This window comes from Epargyreus clarus, unplaced genomic scaffold (genome assembly GCF_041222505.1).
Source record: "Epargyreus clarus isolate Ecla_fem2 unplaced genomic scaffold, WU_Ecla_fem_2.2 ptg000024l, whole genome shotgun sequence".
NCBI lineage: Eukaryota > Metazoa > Arthropoda > Insecta > Lepidoptera > Hesperiidae > Epargyreus > Epargyreus clarus.
In genome coordinates, this window is record NW_027332231.1 from 3,483,624 (window position 1) to 3,503,415 (window position 19,792).

At 35.0% G+C, this 19,792-nt stretch overlaps 1 protein-coding gene across 5 annotated transcripts in view; it reads left to right on the plus strand.

Moving 5' to 3' along the window:
• The first annotated feature begins 76 nt into the window (after positions 1-76).
• FDL (fused lobes) overlaps positions 77-19,792 on the plus strand; it is a 178,447-nt gene continuing 158,731 nt past the window's right edge. For all 5 annotated transcript variants that reach the window (XM_073086355.1, XM_073086354.1, XM_073086358.1 and 2 more), the window contains exon 1: positions 77-577. The gene's annotated coding sequence lies outside the window, so the exon portion shown is untranslated. The remainder of the gene's footprint in view (positions 578-19,792) is intronic.

Below are 19,792 nucleotides of genomic sequence, written 5' to 3' on the forward strand. Positions count from 1 at the left end.
TGTAAATATTACTTTGAAACCAGTGATACTCTTATTCATCTGTGACAGCTATCGCATTTACTCTGCCTATGTCTGTGGCAGTGTGGCAATCGCCTTGAATGAACGTATTTTGTGTATAGTTCTCAAGGATTTGAATACTATTGCGAAATATTTATTTTTATTTTCGTATTCGAAGCATACACAAACAAAGTTACATCAAATTCTGTTACCTAATTGTGTCTGTTGTATTATATTAAGGAACTTGTGTAAATAATTTACTTTCTAAGGAGGTTATTCCTCTTTCTGTCAAGTGACAGGACAAGTGATTCGTTGTTTTGACTTTTATCGCGATTTTTGTATCATAAATTGAGCGTTAAATTCAATAAAAACAAGTGAGTAATTAATTCGACGACATTAATTGTTCGCGAACAGTGGCGGAGTAGCTTATCGCTGAACTAATCAGAAAACAGTTGTGGTAGTGAGTGCTCAGTATTTATTTCAAGATAAATCTGTGAAAATAATCACCGTTATATTACTTCGTGTACTCATTGAAAGCGTGTTTTGTGATTTCTTCTGAAAGCTATTTTGGAACATTTAGGTAAGTTAAAATTTTTATTTTTCGAAAATGATTGTTCATTCATAAAATTATTTTTGCATACGTTTATATTTTTTCTTATTACGTTAGAGTTTAATTCCTTATCTACTCCACAGGATTACCCTCTGCCCTATCACCTCAAAATAAAAGAAATTGAAGATGTTCCCGTCACCTCCTTCCAATTCCTATTATTTCCAACATCTATATTATTATGATAAATAATATAATTAGAAAAAAATACGTAATAAATACACTATTAATAACTTCAAGCAAAAAAACGAGTACAATATTGTTAATTCTTATTTCTGTTAATTTTAAATTGGAGTTTTTTGTCATACTACATAATTTAATTTAAATATTTTAATTTATTTTCCTTGTTTATCAAATTTCTATCAAACTTATTATGTATTTGTCCAACCAAGAAGTGTATGAATTTATTGGCATTGATAAAAATAACACAAATGTTAAAATTTAAATAGAATTCCTATCAATGTTTGTGCAAATTGACTGTGATTTTCCTCACCTTCTGTTGGGTTTTGTTTATCATTTTTTTAAAATTTTATATTAACTTCTGGATAAGCTTGAGACTTATTTTATATCTTAGATTCATAATTCTCAGACAGACAATACCATAAAATAAAAAAGTAAGAATAAAATAAAAGAAAACTAGAGAATAATAAAATAAAAGTCCATTATGAAAACCTGGTATATTAAAAATTGTTTCCTCGTAATATTTATTTCTTGATTAATATTTTTACGCTGATATTTTGTACTGATATTGGTACACACTTTATGACTATGAAACCACTGTGACCAATACATTAGCTTTGATAAGATAATATTAATATTAAAATTGCTTTTTTAATATTAGGGATTGACTTGAATGAGCTTGCAGTCCACCTGACGGTAATTAGTTACTGCAGCTCATGGAGATCTATAACCAAGTCCATATAAAACAGGGTTTCTACTTGAAGCAAATCACAGATGCGTGGCCTCATCTGAGTCAAGTCAGCCTGCACCCACAATCAACCTCCGAAGACTATAATATTGATATTTAAAAATATTTTTTTTTATTGTACAATTTTCTCAGTTCTCTTTTATAAGGCAACTAATTTGCTTTTCTTTTTTTGGGTAGCTATATACAAGATTTAGTAATATCAATAAAAAATAATAGAAAATTTATATCGTTGAATTCTACTAACGAGTAAACACCAGTTTACATAAAGGCATATTAATACTAATTAAATCAAACCAATTAATACCAGTATCTTTAAGTAAACTAGTTTTAAATCATAAAGTAATTAATTCTAATTATTATCAGACTAACACTAATATTAAAGTAGTTTTGTCACTGCATTATCATAATGTTCATATAGTATACATTTCCATGTGATATGTATGTTATATGTCGTGAAACCCCACACATAGGACACTAATAAACATGAGTGTTTACTTGCTTGACATGATAATTATTACTTATGGCAGTATGAATCATGACAACTTTAAAGATTTGGTTAGTCTAGATTTACATATAATAATAAACTTTACATGTTGTTGTAAATAAACTAAAGATGTTCTCATTTTTATTGGATACCATAATATAACAGTGATATGTGATGAAAAAATCTACATAAAGTTTTTTATATATAACAAATTTCACATTCGTAAAAGTACCGTCTGCTCTAGTGGCTTAATAAGGGGCGGCCAACCCTGGGCTCCCGATCCTCGGCCACCAAAGACAGTTTCTTAAAAAAAAAGGTTGTCAAAACTAAACAATCTGTGAAATGTGTATCAGTCAGCGTAAAAAAAAGGTCACCAAATCACAGGCGAATTTTCACACTGGGCCTTCAACAACCTTAATCCGCCCATTGACAGTCTGTATCATATATTCTTTCTTTAAACTATAAGTTTTTTTCATAACATTTGTATTTGTGACTGCTTTGCATAATTATAAGATAGGGCCTTTTATCACATGTTGAAATCGACATGGCAATTACTCATACTGCTAGTTGTCAACTATCCATTAATTTACTTACGGCCGGTCTCAATAACTTACTAACCTTTAACTAAAAGTTAAATTAGCTACCAAAAGTAGCTGATGACAGTTGTTTGCGTTTCAATAACTCAAGATAGTTAGAAATTTTAACTTTTACTATTTATCTATCTTTGGGAGGGCTTTGCGCTACCATAGTTAGGTTGAGCCATACAAAAATGACATAAAGCGTTTCAATAACATTCTGACAGCTTACTTTAGTTAGTTTGAGATACCATCTGTCAATATTTTGCTATCTCTCAAAATCGGGCGGTAATCGCCAGATAAAGCATTATAAATAATATTTTTTCCTACAATTATGGTGTTATATTGTGATTAAAGTGATAATAAGAAGTATGAGGCCGGTATATTTGATTGTGGTGCAAAAACAGAAGCTGTAGAACGCACGACCTAAGTCGAAGATCGACCTATGATTTTACAAAGTTGTGTTAAAAAGTGCTTATTAGTAATTAGTTTTCATTTACTATTACGATGAAAGACAATAACGTGATGAAACACAGAAGAGTTCTTTAAAAATGTTCTAAAACGCGAGTGAAGTCTACCAATTCGCATTTGGCCAGCGCAGTGGAATTTGACCTAAAACTCGCTTACTTTGAAGAGATCCTTGTCCAGCAGTGGGATATTAGCTTTACATGGAATTATTAGTGTGTATATAATAAAATATTGTCATCTATATATATAAAAGAAAGTCGTGTTAGTTACTCCACTTATAACTCAAGAACGGCTGAACCGATTTGGCTGAAAATTGGTGGAGAGGTAGCTTAGAACCAGGAGACGGACATAGGATACTTTTTATCCCGTTCGACCGCGTTTCCTTGAAGTCATTTTATAACTCAATAACGGTTGAACCGATTTAGCTGAAAATTGGTAAAGAGGTAGATTAGAACCAGGAAACGGACATAGGATACTTTTTATCCCGTTCGACCGCGTTTCCGTGAAGTCATTTTAACTCAAGAACGGCTGAACCAATTTGACTGAAAATTAATCGAGAGGTAGCTTAGAAGCAGGAAAAGGACATAGGATACTTTTTATCCCGTTCGACCGCGTTTTCGTGAAGCATTTTATAACTCAACAACGGCTGAACCGATTTGACTGAAAATTGGTGGAGAGGTAGCTTAGAACCAGGAGACGGACATAGGATACTTTTTATCCTGTTCGACCGCGTTTCCGTGAATAAATAAGAGTTGAAAGTTTGTATTAAAGTCCCCCAGTTTTGATGCAAATCTATATGAAAATTAGTATTTGATAGGATTTCGATAGAAAGTAATTAAATATCTATTTTACGATATTTGCAAAATCAACCCTTAAGTTGGTTAAGTAGGGGTTGGAATTTTATATTAAAATCCGTTAATTTGGAAGCAAAAACTGTAAAAATTTGCATTTGGCTTTAGAAGACACTTCGTTTAGAAATCGGCAGATTTTGAAGCAAAGTCTATGAAAATTGGAATTTAGCTTTTTGATTCAAAATAATAGAACACATTTTTCACCGTTTTTGGAAAATCAACCTTTAGGGTCGTTTAATCGGGTATGGAACTTTAATTTAATATCCGTTAATTTGGAGCACTAAGAAAATTATCATAAGACATAATGAAGCATCTGAGTCACTGTTTGTTTTTTTAGATCAACCCTTAAGACTGTTATAAATCGCCTTTCTATTTACACACCTGTTTCAGCATTTTTAGCTATTCAACAACCCGATTAGAGTACTATAAGTAAATAAACTTTCTTTAAAAAAAACCGTTATTGAAGTTATAGGTACTTCTTTTCGCGTGTTTGTAAAAAAAATAACAAAAAATACAACCGACTTCTATGTCACTACAAAGTAAAAAATAATTCGAACGAAATATATTGAGCGCCGACTTCAGAAATATGTACTAAACCAAGATTTATTTGAATTCTTTTTTACTATGTAGTGACATAGAAGTCGGTTGTATTTTTTGTTAAATTTTTTTTTACCCTTTTTAGTGATGACATAATAACATTTATATTAATACAATATAAAATTGTATAAACGTGATCATGAATTAAGGTACGGTCTGAATTTACATTGATTGGAACCGCCCGCTCGCAGGGCGCTACCGCGCCCTGCCCGCTTAGTTTTATATTGTCTTATGTGTTCCAACCTAACCTAACTAAATAGTCAATGATTTGCAATTTCATTGGAACCTCCTACACCAAATATCTTCAAACACGACTCAATTATTCCCATCGGTTGAGGAGTTACATATTTTGTCTCCGAGCCACATTATCAGACCCTTAAATAGTCAATGATGAACTGACTTTGCAATTTCGTTAGAACTTACACCAAATATCTTCAAACACAACTCAAATATCCCCATCGGTTGAGGAGTTACATATTTTGTCTCCGAGCCACATTATCAGACCCTTAAATAGTCAATGATGAACTGACTTTGCAATTTCGTTAGAACTTACACCAAATATCTTCAAACACAACTCAAATATCCCCATCGGTTGAGGAGTTACATATTTTGTCTCCGAGCCACATTATCAGACCCTTAAATAGTCAATGATGAACTGACTTTGTAATTTCATTAGAACCTACAATAAAAAATATAACACAATAAAAAAATAATTATTAAAATCGGTTCACTAACGGCGGAGTAATTCGTGTACATACATAAAAAAAAGATACCGGCCGAATTGATAACCACCTCCTTTTTGAAGTCGGTAAAAAAATAACAGAGTGCAGAGAGGTAGAGTGAATTTTATTTAATTGTATTTTTTATTTTCCTGTTCTCCTGTGGCCATTTCCTAATATTTACCAGTAGTTTATGGACATAATACATAAATTACACGAGTGAAACCACGAGGTACAGATAGTCACTCATAATTAGGTGGTACGAAGTTCACCGGGTCATCTAGTAAGTAATAAGTTGTAAGTATTCAGTAATCAAGGAACACATTTAATAACATGTAACTAACACATGTGAATATAGTACAATAATATTACAAAACATGTATTTGTTATATAAAGTTAATAAAGAACATTCGATTATTTTCTTGTTTTTCTTGTTAAATATCCCAATTATATTTTATATTAAATAGGCGGCATCTGCTGTCAAACGTCAAAGTGCGTTTTGTTATTTCAGGTTCGTAAATATTTTATTGGAATTATATCGTAATTTAGGAAATCTACCTTTTTATGTATAATTATGAATGAAGATTTGAAAAAGGCATAATATTACATAAGCTAACACCACTAAAGTGAAATTAATAATTTACTTGACGATATTAAACATAAATCAGTTTTGTTGTAATGCAAAAACGGAAAGCTTCAGAGGGACACATTTGCTTACCGAAGATAAGGAATCTATCTGACGTTAACTTTAGTTGCCGTTGTGAAAAATTTTTATTGAGACGACAGTAACAGATAGTTTGAATGTCACAGTAAAACTCTGGTAGCTAACCGAGTTTAACTGTTAGTAGATTATTGAGACCGGCCGTTAATGACTAGTTTGCAATACTCATGTATGTTTACATAATGATAGTGAAAAAGGAATGTAATGTGTTCTTTTTAAAAGCAACACTTTAAAAAGAACACAAAGTTAATGTCTCCTACACTCGTAGAACCATATTAGGATTGACTGTATAACATGAACACAAAAATGTAGACTAAGAGCCGAATTCAAATTCATAATTTTGTTTGCTAATTGGCCAGGGAGATTGAACCTGAAACTACCTTTTTTTGTGCCAAAACCCTTGACATGCTAGGATGGTACAGTGACCACTAGTAGTAGTCATCATTATTAATTATATTTATTTTAAGTATATTTTATTTCTATTCAATTATAAGAATGTCAGCCTCGCATATTTGTACATTTCATATTTGAGAACAAAATCTTAGGGACACAGATCAAGGCGTAATACAATTTCTAGTATTTTTAGAATTATTGTTTGCCTGTTTGCTTGTGTTTGAAATTGCATCAAAAGGTTTTACAATTTAATCTCAGAAGTAACCTAACATTACATGACTTAAAGGTGGAGTGGAGCATTTCAGTTTCCCAGTGTTTTATTTTATTACAATAATATAAGAAAAGCATGCACTTAATGGTAAGTGGCTCTGCCGCCCATGGACACCTGTAATCAACCCCAGATAGGATTAATACGGTTAATGGTGTGGTGTTGCCGCCGGAGTCGAACCACAAAGTGTTCTACCACCTTCAGTGTGTGAAATGGGTGGCATTGTACAAGGACAGTATACATAGAATCCACACAAACGAAGTAGCAGGCACAGCTTGTATTATATAAAAATCCACTACACATAATATCCCTATCTGTCACATTAGCTGCGCGGGCGCATTAGCGACCCAGTAGTGATATGCGTGAAGTAGCGGACTTCCTGCTTCAGACGCAATCCTGTTTGTTGCGTTTTCAATCTGATATGCCCGTTTGAAACGCTCATTGTTGACTGTGATACGACGCACGTCCATAAAGGTGGTAAAAATCTCTACAGTTTGACTGATAGTATATAAAAATCGAAATCTAATGTTTAAGTTTGTAGAGGACTTCTTAGTTAAACTCCGGAAGCACGACCGTTACAACTATTTTTGCCAATAACAAATAACAGCACCGTCAGTATTAAGCGTTGCTGTGTTTGGGCTTGAATTGTATGTTAAGGAACTGTAAGTGATGCAAGGCATTCCCACTTAGTCCTCAAGAGAAGTGGCTTCTGTGGCTTGGCTCAGGTGGGATTCTAATCCTATATGGGGTTGACATGTAATGACTATCGAAGGCAGTGACTGCATATTCTTTTTTCTACTTCTTTAAAGCAGTAAAATTCGCGTCAGTAAAAGAACGTACTTCTTTAATAATAACGGAGCACGTGGATAGTGAAAAGGTTGGTACAAAGTCTTAGATTACATTAATCCTAAGCATTTTATAGATTTGAAGACTACTAACAGATGATAGTAATTTCAAAGTAAATCCTCATGTCTGTTGATGATTTGCATAATACGAATACAAAAACTTGTTCTTCTATATTTATATCTTCTGTGTATGGCTATTCTTGGAAAGATAAAAGACCAAGTGACAAATTAGTTCGTACACTAGTGCCATCTATATAGAGCTTTATATTACGCATCAGTCGTCATAAATATACGCATTGGCACATGCAGGCACGCGGGCTGGATGTGGCCCGCTTCTTCTTAGAATTCAGCTCTCGGCATGTTTTAAGCCGCGGCAAAATTCGATACGGTTAAGGGAGGTAACGTAAGAACGATACACGAGCAACAACCCATGCTGATGACAATTGGCGCATGTCGTGTTGACGACGCCTATGACCGTCGTCGGCTGTTGTTGACGACCGATGACTGCCACCGTCTGTCGTTGACCACAGCCACGGATCGCTGACGATTGCCACCAACTGGTGCCACCTGTCCTGTACTTCTGTGTAAAAAAAATAATATTAATGTACCTACATAAATTATCAATTGTATTGTCTCCGCACAATACAATACAATCGCGTATTGTACGTAGGGGACAATTTTAAAACCATGAACAAACAATTACTGTTATTTCAATGGATGATATTTTAATAACCGTGCCGATGTCGTTACGGCATCCACCTTATCTCTTAATCGTATGTACAAAGTTAATGATTTATTATTACTCTTGTTACAGTCCAAAGACTGTCAGTTATGAGGAAGATAATCATAGAATAGGTAGATATGAATGCATTGCAATCTAAAGTATCATTATTTGATGTTTACAGGAAAATAGCAACAAGAATAATCATATAGATACGTAGGTTATGACTTCAGATACAAAAATGTATGTTCAATACATTACTCACATCTTTGTACAGCACCACGTATGAAAAGACGTTGATTCACGCATGCAGGCGAGACACGCACGCAGACATAAACCCGCGTGACAAAAAAGCCTTTAGTAACATCATGTGCGATCATGGCTGGAATACTTCGGTCAACAGTACCAAGTTCGTATTGTTGATCGAAGTCTTTTTATTTCTCTTTATTTGTAACCGGGAAAGGTTTGGAAAACATCCAACAGTTTGGCCAATAACTTTACTCTAACAAACAGAGCATCGTAAGCTTTAAGCGTCCTTCAATTATATGGAGGAAACTATCAAACTTATTTATTAGTAAAGATATCTTATAATACGATATGGTACATACAATGAAATATGCAGGGAACGAACAGGTTTTACAATAGTAATAATTTTGATTCCTTCATAATATCTCTCAGGGCATCTGCTCAACTCGCCATCGCCCTCCGCCCATTGCGCGTATAAAAACCCATAGCACACCCACGCGTCTATGGCGTCGCTCATACTATTCTTTAATATTTATAAACACGCGTGCATGCACATGCATCAGTTTTACCGCACGCCCTAAATGTTTTGTAAAACAATTAAATAAATACTCATTGTAGTATATGTACTGCTACTCTCGTGATGCACTGGCTCGACCACTCACTATGTGCGCAGGCGGCCGTCCACTCTCGCCCTTGGCTCTCGCGATACTGACGCCGCGCGCCCCGCCACACCGTGAGCACGAGACAATGTTTACAGCTGTGCTGTACTTTAGTTAATAGTCTTGATACAAACACTACATCCCTTTCTTATCAAAATCTTTATTATTTATTTTTGCTGACATACTTCTAAATTATCAACCCTCTCAGAATGAGAAGGATCCGGCCACAGCCCACCGCGCCGGCCCAACGCACATGGGCACCTCGCACTCTTTTGAGAGATACGCACATAACCTCGAATACCAGAGGTGCGCGCCCGGGACGGGCCCAGAACGCCCGACCAAGAGGCCGTGCCTCTCAGCCTCTAGGCCATCAGCTATACTGAATACCCTATTCTTTACTCCTAATAATAATTATTAATTTAACAAAAAGGTAATAATTCAAAATCGAAGTAAGTTATTTACTCCCATTATTTTCAGGATTTCCAGTCTCATTTTCCTTACATCATTTAATTCTAATAACCTGTTCCTACTTATAATTTATATAAGCCTTTAGTTACCCATTCCATTTACTGAAGTTGCATGTATTTTGTATGGTAACCTTTTTAGCTTTAAATATGTTTATGAAGTCACTGTTAATTGCATAAAACAATTTATTACATATTAAATTTACATTGTTGGTATCATTATATTCAAAAGTATCTAGCTTTGCACACAACCACTCTTTAAACACGTTTAGACTCCTGTGTCTTATACAACGTTTCAAGATTAGTGTTTTCTCAATTTCTTTTCCAAAGGGAAATCTAGCTAGCAGACCACTGTGACCGGAACTTAAGTTATTTATAACAATTTCAAAATCACATGTCACTATTAAGTATTATTTTACTTTGGGTTAACTGTGTAACCATTACTGTGTAACTAGACATACTTCATTACTAATTCAAAGGACGAGAAATCAGCTAATGGTAGAAGATACATAACTTGATAATTCAATGCAAGACAATTCAATTAAACGTTCAATCAATATCATTGCGTTCCTTGGCTTCTACGCCACTTTTAAACAGGAATTGCCAACAATTTGGAAACCCGGAATGTGCAGAGCCACTTCACTTCTAGAAAGCCAGTGTTCAGTCAGTCAATGAACATCCACACTCAGAGCTGGATTAACCCTTTATGGGCCTGTAGGCAATACAATTTTCGGGCCCCTTTTCTTTACCTACTCTGACTGACTAAATAATGTTTTATTTTTTTTTGCCTTCTACCCACATTCCTGAATACAATTCCCGATATAGGCATGGATGACGTCCTAAGGGCGGGTTCAGACGTATGCAGGCTCTATGCGTGCTCAACGCGGGTTGGCTGCGTGTTAGTACGGAGTCTGCAGTGGGCCCCTGTCGATCCTGGGCCCCTAGGCAGTTGCCTACTCTGCCTTAAGGTTAATCCGGCTCTGTCCACACTACATTCTTCCAAATTAATTCTACTTCTAGTGTTTTGCCAAGAAAACCTTGAATATTTTGATGTACAACATTTAGCACATGAGTAGGTTTTCTTGTTGTCCTGGCTGATAGTTTCTTTGCCAATAAAGATTTATTTATATAATTAATTACAATAGACCCAGTATGTATTGCCTTACAAAGCATCGATTAATCTTTTGTCTTTAAATGAAACAAACAAAGCATGATCCGTCTTAACAAACTTTTTACAAAATTTTATTGTGTCCAATATAGACATATTATTACAGTGACAGCAGTCATAATGCATTATTAAATTTAATTTATAATTGTGACTATTATATTGCATTGATAAACTTGTAGAATATGGAAATGCACATATAATTAATTTTCTCACATTCAATGTTTAAAATTTATACAGATAATCTCTCAATGCCTTTTTCATTATACATACAGTCTCCAACAAATACTATGAAAAGTAGTATTATTATTATTACAGGCATACGCCAGCATTATCCCAACCAGTTGGACAAATGTTACACCGGGAATACATTTTTTTAAGAACAGTGTCATCTAAATACCAGTGTAACAAGAAACTCATGCCTTTTCCAATACCATCAGAAAACATGATAATTCTATGCGGTGTGTAGGTTGTAACCTGTGATTAAGTAAGTAAAGAACCATTACAATTTAACTGACTCACTATGTTTGTAGGTAGCAATTTTCCACCTGGAGACTTATCTTTTTTACATTTAGATGGTTACATAAGGACATAACTGTTGACTTAGAATGGGCTTCAGTATGTTTACACAAATCCGGCACTTATTTGTTGATTGTACCTGATCTGAAATTTCTTTTTTGCAACAACTCATATTTAAGTTTAAAATTTAATACTAATCCTTCTATGTATGTTATTTCATGACTCTGGGCTATTTGTAGTTATTGACATTATTAATTAAATTTCCTTTTTCGTTTCATTAAGGATTTTATAGACTTGTTAACATTGGTGTACTTATAGATGTCTGTTTCTGTTTTTTTATCAAATGTTGTAAACAGAATAAATATTCTCTCACAAGAGTCGTAATTTCATTTTGAGCATGTTTTGCATTGTTTGTTTAACTTATCCAGTTCATGTTGTAATTCTAATACAAGTGAATTGTCGGTTGTTTTGGGCAAACTGAAAAACTTATTTAAGTCGATCCTAATAGCGTTGAGTTGAGTGATGTGTCATTAGATTAACCTTTGTGTTAATTACAAAGGTTTGATTCCGATTTTGATCAGGTTATTTCCTCCTAAAGGTTATATTTTCCATATTTATTTCTGTTTCACACAGATGATGCGAAGGTTAGCGTAGCTCATAAATAAACTGAATACCGTTCTACACATGACAAAATTCAGTTTCAATTCACCTTCACATTACGTATTTTTTATTTAGTCCATTTTGTAATAAGTTTTAATGGTTTAGAGCACCTTTATTCCTACAACTACATACGGATTGCAATGTTGATATGTTTTTTTTTCTGCAAAATGTTGATTCGTATAGTCCATATTCCACACACTCAATATCGCCATTACCGAGATATAAGGTAATGTGAACATTTCATTTGCTTTAATATTCAGCAGGTATACATTTTAGTACTTCAAAACACATATTGTTAACATTTTCTAATCTATAATTTCTACAGAGCAGATGTTGACTACAACTGACAGCTGTCCTCACTTAATTACTTTCTAATATCATTTTAACAATGGTGATTGGAGAATATATTTATATATACCATTTCCAATTTAATGGACGTACATTTGTACCACATTTTTCCAATTTAATGGACGGTCATGTGAACCACAGTTTTCCAATTTAATGGACGGTCTTTTGAACCACAGTTTTCCAATTTAATGGACGGTCTTTTGAACCACAGTTTTCCAATTTAATGGACGTACATTTGTACCACATTTTTCCAATTTAATGGACGGTCATGTGAACCACAGTTTTCCAATTTAATGGACGGTCTTTTGAACCACAGTTTTCCAATTTAATGGACGGTCTTTTGAACCACAGTTTTCCAATTTAATGGACGGTCTTTTGAACCACAGTTTTCCAATTTAATGGACGGTCTTTTGAACCACAGTTTTCCAATTTAATGGACGGTCTTTTGAACCACAGTTTTCCAATTTAATGGACGGTCATGTGAACCACAGTTTTCCAATTTAATGGAGGTACATTTGTACCACAGTTTTCCAATTTAATGGACGGTCATTTGAACCACACTTTTCCAATTTAATAGACGTACATTCTACCACAGTTTTCCAATTTAATGGACGGTCATGTAAACCACACTTTTCCAATTTAATGGAGGTACATTTGTACCACAGTTTTCCAATTTAATGGACGTTTTTATAGTAATCACCAATGGGAATAGGTATGTAACTTAAAATTTGTTGTTACTCAGATATTTGTCTTAAATATCTGCTGTACTGCAGAACAGAGGCAACACAATATTCACCATATCACTACGATTGTTTCCTTTTTTTTTCTTTTTTCTAACATTTAGGCAGACGGGCCCCCCCGGTGGAAAACAGTCACTGTAGCCCATGCCCCGCCGGCCTGAAGGAGAGCAACTTCCGCACCCCTCTTGAAGAGCTCCATGTCACAACGCTCAAGAAATACCTCAGGTAGTTCATCCCACACTTCGCACGCACGCGGCAAAACGACCGTGCAACCTGAACTGTGGAGGACCGCATGGGTCCAATCGATATGGACGGAACCGCATCCTTCGGCGAGTGGTGCGATGCTAGGTGTAACCGCATTATATTATTGGCATTTCCATAATTTATTATTTTGTAGGATCCAACACACTTACCATACTACACACTTAGATAAGTATCTTAGATAAGTAAAATCTATAGATTGATCACCCCAACAAGAAAGTGCAACCAGCCCTGAGAACCGAAATTGTTACCCAAACAAAATAACGCCACGCCTCCGTTGCAAAATATCCTCAAAATACCTGATCATTCACTCATTTGTTTGTTACATTAACCACGCATTATTAATTATTACTGTAAGATTACATTTACTATTATACCTTATTGCGCCAGTTCAACATTATAAAAATAAATAAAATTAAAATAGTTTAAAACTTTCACTCGAAAAATAGTTAACATATTTAATTGGCTTTCCGTATATTTCATTGGCTGCAACGCCGCATTCGTGATTAAAAAAAAAACAAAAGGTGATTATGGCGCGAAACGGCAGACGTCAAGGATGTCTTGAAATTAATTAAAAACAACTAGCCGGACTCAAATCCTTCATTGGAGATACTCCCAAAATTTAGTTATTTGTAAATTTCCTCCAAAAATGCTCACTTGTCAAGAATTCAAAAGTAAATGACAAAATCACCCTTTTGCGGCCTCATTCAATTTCGATGCGGCGAGACATCTTTCCATTTTAATTACCAAAACCGACACCTATAATATTATTTATTTAAGCTATTAGGCCATAATGCTTAATTAATAATTTTGCATTAATTTCAAATAACAAAGCGGAATAAAATACGTTAATATAAGTTCCAAAATCGATTATTAGTAACTGAAGTCTGAATCCTTTTAGTGAAACAAAATACACACACTGTACGATCGTATACCAAAATTACACTCGACAGAAAACGGTTTGATAATTGACTTTACGTTGTCGTGTGCGAGTAGGTGCCAACTAATACCTTACACTTTACTAATAACTTTATACTTCGTTAACAGTGTAAACACTAAACTCGTGCGTTAATACCTACGAGTATTTCACTGAAATTGATAGTGCTGTTTTTGGACATCTTTGCCCCCTATTATGTTTTTTTTTTTTTATTTTTATATTATTATCATTATTACTTCCCTTTATCCTCGTCGCCACTTGTAGTATATGTACTGCTACTCTCGTGATGCACTGGCTCGACCACTCACTATGTGCGCAGGCGGCCGTCCACTCTCGCCCTTGGCTCTCGCGATACTGACGCCGCGCGCCCCGCCACACCGTGAGCACGAGACAATGTTTACAGCTGTGCTGTACTTTAGTTAATAGTCTTGATACAAACACTACACTCATTAAACTGTTCATTAATTCAATGTGGTTTAATGGTGCTTAAATAAATTAAGCGTTGATAATGAACAATACCTTTTAAAATTTTGTTTCTTCATAATAATTAAAGTTTGTTTTAATTATTATATTCAATTATATCCTATTGTTGAATTATATTTCAGTTGGAAAAACATAATTTCGTTTTTATTTGCGAAATTAATTAAAATATGGTTGAAATGTGTAATACATACTCGTCATTATTATGATTACTCAGTATTATTCGCGGATTTGTGTTTCTGTTTAAAGTTAGTAATTTATCCTTAATTAAAAAAAACAGATCAATCTTTTATTTTTTAAAATTAGTAATTATATAGGTAGAAATACCTATTTAAAGTTTTTTTAAATATTATATAACTTTTTTATATATATTTTAAATATTTTTTAATGTCTGATGTTTTCAAACCAATCTTATCATTTCCAACAAGGTAAACACGCAAGAAATTTAACCAGTCACCCCTCCAACTGCCAACTGCGCCCGACGTTGCTCAACATTGTAGAGTAACATAGTAACAATGTTAACATTATTAGTTATAACTAGCTGTGGCCTGCGGTTTCACCGGCGTTAAAAAGAAACAGGGGCACAACTAGTTCTAAAATATAAGTAGCCTAGTTACTCCTTATTACATCAGCTACCTGCCAATGAAAGTCCCGATAAAATCGGTCCAGCCATGTCAGAGATTAGCCAGAACAAACAGACAGACAGACAAATATTGTAAAAAAATGTTACTTTGGTGTACGTACCGTATGTATATTCATATGCATTTATTAAAAACGGTTATTTCAATATTAAAAACAGACAATCGAATTTTATTTATATGTATAGATGTACACGAGCCGCGCGATTCGATTTTGGATTTTGCCTATATAGGATAGGATGAAAATATTCTATTTTTTTTTCAATTTATGTAAAACTATATCGCAACAGTCAATAGTTTTATCAGCAGCAGTATAAAAGTGGATTTCGCCAAAATAATGCCTATAATTAACGTTTTGTATGTTAACAGCAGTCGGGTCGTAAATGATGAATGTAAAACCATTAATCTAATCTTAGTACTGCAGCCCTGCTGCATTTATTGCCGATGACGTCGTCCCCCGTGTATTTAATTAGCACAAATTGGGAGCTTGAACCATCTAATTGATTCATTTAACTATGCTGTATCTCATTGTTCAGTGGCGCTGGTGTATGGAAAACAACGGAACCAGTATGTCCGTTATACTGAACATGTTTTAAATCGTTGAACTAAATGACAAGGCAGATGGGTTACTTGATGGAAAGAAGTCACCATGACTAATGAAGATTTCCAACATTAGAAGAGCCGTCAATGCAACGCTACCTTTGAAGAATATTTTTTTTGTACCTTACCTAGTACTCCGGGAATACCTTAGTTCTTTCCATATCTTATGTTACAAGAACGCCACGAATCCATTTAAGGTAGATGGAAACTCATCCTTCGGCGAGTGGTACGATAAAACAATGGTAATATAAGCACCGAGGCACGCACAAGCACGTAATATAAGCACAGTTCCTCGGAAAACTTACCAAAAGCCGGTAGAATATACAAAGGGAACCTATGGACGTTATTATTCTTCTGCTTTCCGGAAACATGCGTATCCGCGTTTCCAAATATATCCATCCATGCTTCGTGAGAACACGTGTCTATGTTCTTCGATACTGTAGGCAGTTATACATATACATACAAACCTTAAATCAGGTGAAATATAATTCCTTAGTGATCATAAACTCGCACACATCTTAGTTCGCTAAAGTAGTGAATTAGAAAAAAATAAGTATATTTTAGCCTTAACTCCCTTTTTGATTCAGTATTAAATGTCCATGTGCGACAGGGACCACATATCTTCAGATGGGTTGTACCTATACTCGTCTGCTATTTCCAAAAAAGCCCTTATTATCCCACTACTTTAGTCGGATCTTTATAACAATGATAAGCATGTACTCACCGTAAAAAAATATAGAAATTGTAATTTCAAATTGGATAAAGAAATGTGTATCTTCGAATTCTAGGAACTAAGACATTGCTATGCACGTCATAAACCAATATTGAATACAAGGAAAATGTAACATATTCTCATATCTGGCACAACCGTAGGCTGTAATTGTATACATAATGCGGAATCGGAACGATGTAATTGAGCTCTGTACTTATCCATATTTATTAGTTACGTAACGCTATACCGCTCTGACTACCTCTAAACACTGCTACCATATGATATCTTATATATGATAAATAAATAAATATAATAAATAAATAAAATGAATAATATAAGTATACTAAGTCATTGGACTACATTTACTAACGAATTAGGCGTTCCTGTAATGTTATTGAACATGATGTAATCATAAATAAATATAAAATTCTCGTATCACAATGTTAGTTATTGTACTCCTCCGAAACGGCTTTACCGATTTTTACCAAATTTTATTTGCATATTAAGTGGGTCTGAGAATCGCGGCTCCTATCTATTTTTCATACCCCTAAGTGATAAGGATTGTTCACCCTTAACATTTTTTATTTATATGACAACACAAAGTTTGCCGGGTCAGCTAGTATTAGTATGATATTATCTATTAAACGAATAAATAATACATGTAGGTTTAAATAAAAGCGGGACCAAAAAGTAGCAAAGATAGAAAAGCGTCTATCGAACGTCTCATTCAAAGACTATGGCTATATATAGAATTATATTTAAAGTCAACTAGCTATCTACACTCTAGAAGATGTTTGAAGAAGCAGGAGATGATTAATAGTTGATCTATTTTTTGCTCCAAAGTTCAAAATTTAACAATATCTAGTATTCAGTCCACAGACAATCCTCATTTTCAAATGCCATTTAATTATTAACATTTGGGCGACAGTCCCATTTCATTCTTATATTTGTGTAGATTTTTGTGCTTGTTTGATTTGAACATATAACATCTTTCCAATTTGAATTCTATTATTAAACTTTATTTTAGTTAACACCGCAACACATTATTTTTTAACAAAATATTTTGGTGTAGACTGTACCTAGTCTATACCTACACTACCAATCTATCTGCACATTACAAGTGCCGTATTATAAGTAGCTAGATCAAGACTTGCAATTTTGCTACCACCAAAATATATTGTATAGTCCGCTCCAAACTGCTAGTCCGCTCTGAAGTGTTGCGACCAGGTGTCGTCATACAATTTGCTATGGCGACGCGATTCATTTCTACGTTTAGAGCGAACTATCAGTTTTACCCAGTGTAAATAAGAAATATAAATGTGCATTCAAACTTTTCTTATAGATAGTATTATACAAAACTAACAATGCAGTTAACAGCAGCTCATTGTGTGCGTTCCGCGGTTTTTGCACCACAGTACATTATGCTTTCACACATCTTAACACGACAATTGCTGTCATTGTCAGAAAATTGTAGTACTCAATCCATGAGTGTGACGCCCTGGGGTCATTGACCTGAGTGGTTAATCCCGGTGACGGTTAACCTTATCACCATAATCACATGATAAATGTCATACTCATAATGGTCAGAGGTCGCCAAACTAGCTGATGATTTTGAAGGTTGACCGACTTAGTATGACCCCTGAGTTCGGAAGATAGGTATAATCACGCTTTGTCCCTGTAGTTCCGGTACTAGAATAGGGCTACGGTATCCCCTGCCTGTCGTAAGAGGCGACTAAAAGGGGCTACTGGGGTTGCGGGCGGCAAAAGTGTGAGCTCGGAACTGTCCAGTATGCTACCCCGGGAAGGACGGCGGTATGTGTGGTCGCATATCGTCGTAATCACCAGATGTTGTGGGAGGAGCGAACGCCCCCCAAGGCAGAACCCGATCCGGGCATCGCGCTTGGGGGACTCCGGTTGTGTTCCGTTGGAGATCCCGGAGTTCTCCAACAAGCGCTGAGGACGGCCACCGGGGGGGTTTTAGTGCGGTACACATAACCCGGCGTCGCTCCCACGTCGTCGGGTACCTTTTGAAGGTTTCCCCCTCGAAAAGAAAAAAAAAGGTGTAATCACGCTCTGATTGAGCCACATTAAACGCTTAAACGCTTTCTACACCCTGTGTCGTGGGTACCATGGACACACACATAGATAAATACACATACACCCAGACCCGGAACAAAATCTAAATTTGGGACCCTTTGCGCGTCAGATCGGTATGGTGACCGCACCGCCACGCGGGTCGTCACATTTCCACCTAACAGAAGTCTTCAGTGCTGCTCTGTTTGTAAAGTGTCTGGTAAAGAGGGGTCTTGTTTTTACAATATTGATGTAGAAAACGAGCATGCACTCCACCTGGTGTAAGTTGCTACTGTCGTAGGTAGGTTTAGATTCTCTCTTACCACCATAGATTAGTAAAGATTACTCACTCCTAACAAGAAAATGTACCCAGTTTTGAGAATTGAAACGTGTCCGTGCTCAAATGTCCCTAAAATATTTGAAATAATTATTTATTTATTACGTAAATTACGCAGTATTAGTTATTTATTCGTAAATTTTCTCTAAAAATGTTTTTGTTTGTCAAGAATTCAAAAAAAGAACTTACTAAAATAAGCCGTTGTGGCTTCATTCAATTTCAAGGCGGCGAAGTATCTTTACTAATCTATGTATTGATGTAGAAAATGAGCATGCACTCCACCTGGTGTAAGTTCAGTAGCAACTTACACCAGTAGGTAGGTTTAGATTCTCTCTTACCACCATTAAATTCTATTTTAAATACGATAATACAAGCATTAAAACTTTTAACACATGCGTAAATAACGTAAGGAGACTATGTAGACTATATTGTCTGCTACGTTCATAGATAAGTAAAGATATCTCACCGCCTTGTAATTGACGAAGTCAAAAAAAAATCAAACAGCTTACGGGTTTCATGCATGTACACGAAATTACGCACACACTCACGTAAAACAGTTTACGGTTTTTCCCATAACGTTTCCGACCGTCGTGGTGTAATTTACGCGGAAAAATGCCGACATGTGCAGTTAAATGGTGCAAACACAGCACGGAATCTAAGAAAAAGCGCGGAGTAGTATCATTTCATTCGTAAGTGGTTTAAAAACTACATATTTTTAATATTTCACAAACACGAAAATAGATAACATTGACAGTACTAAGTGTTGCCAGTACCTTATT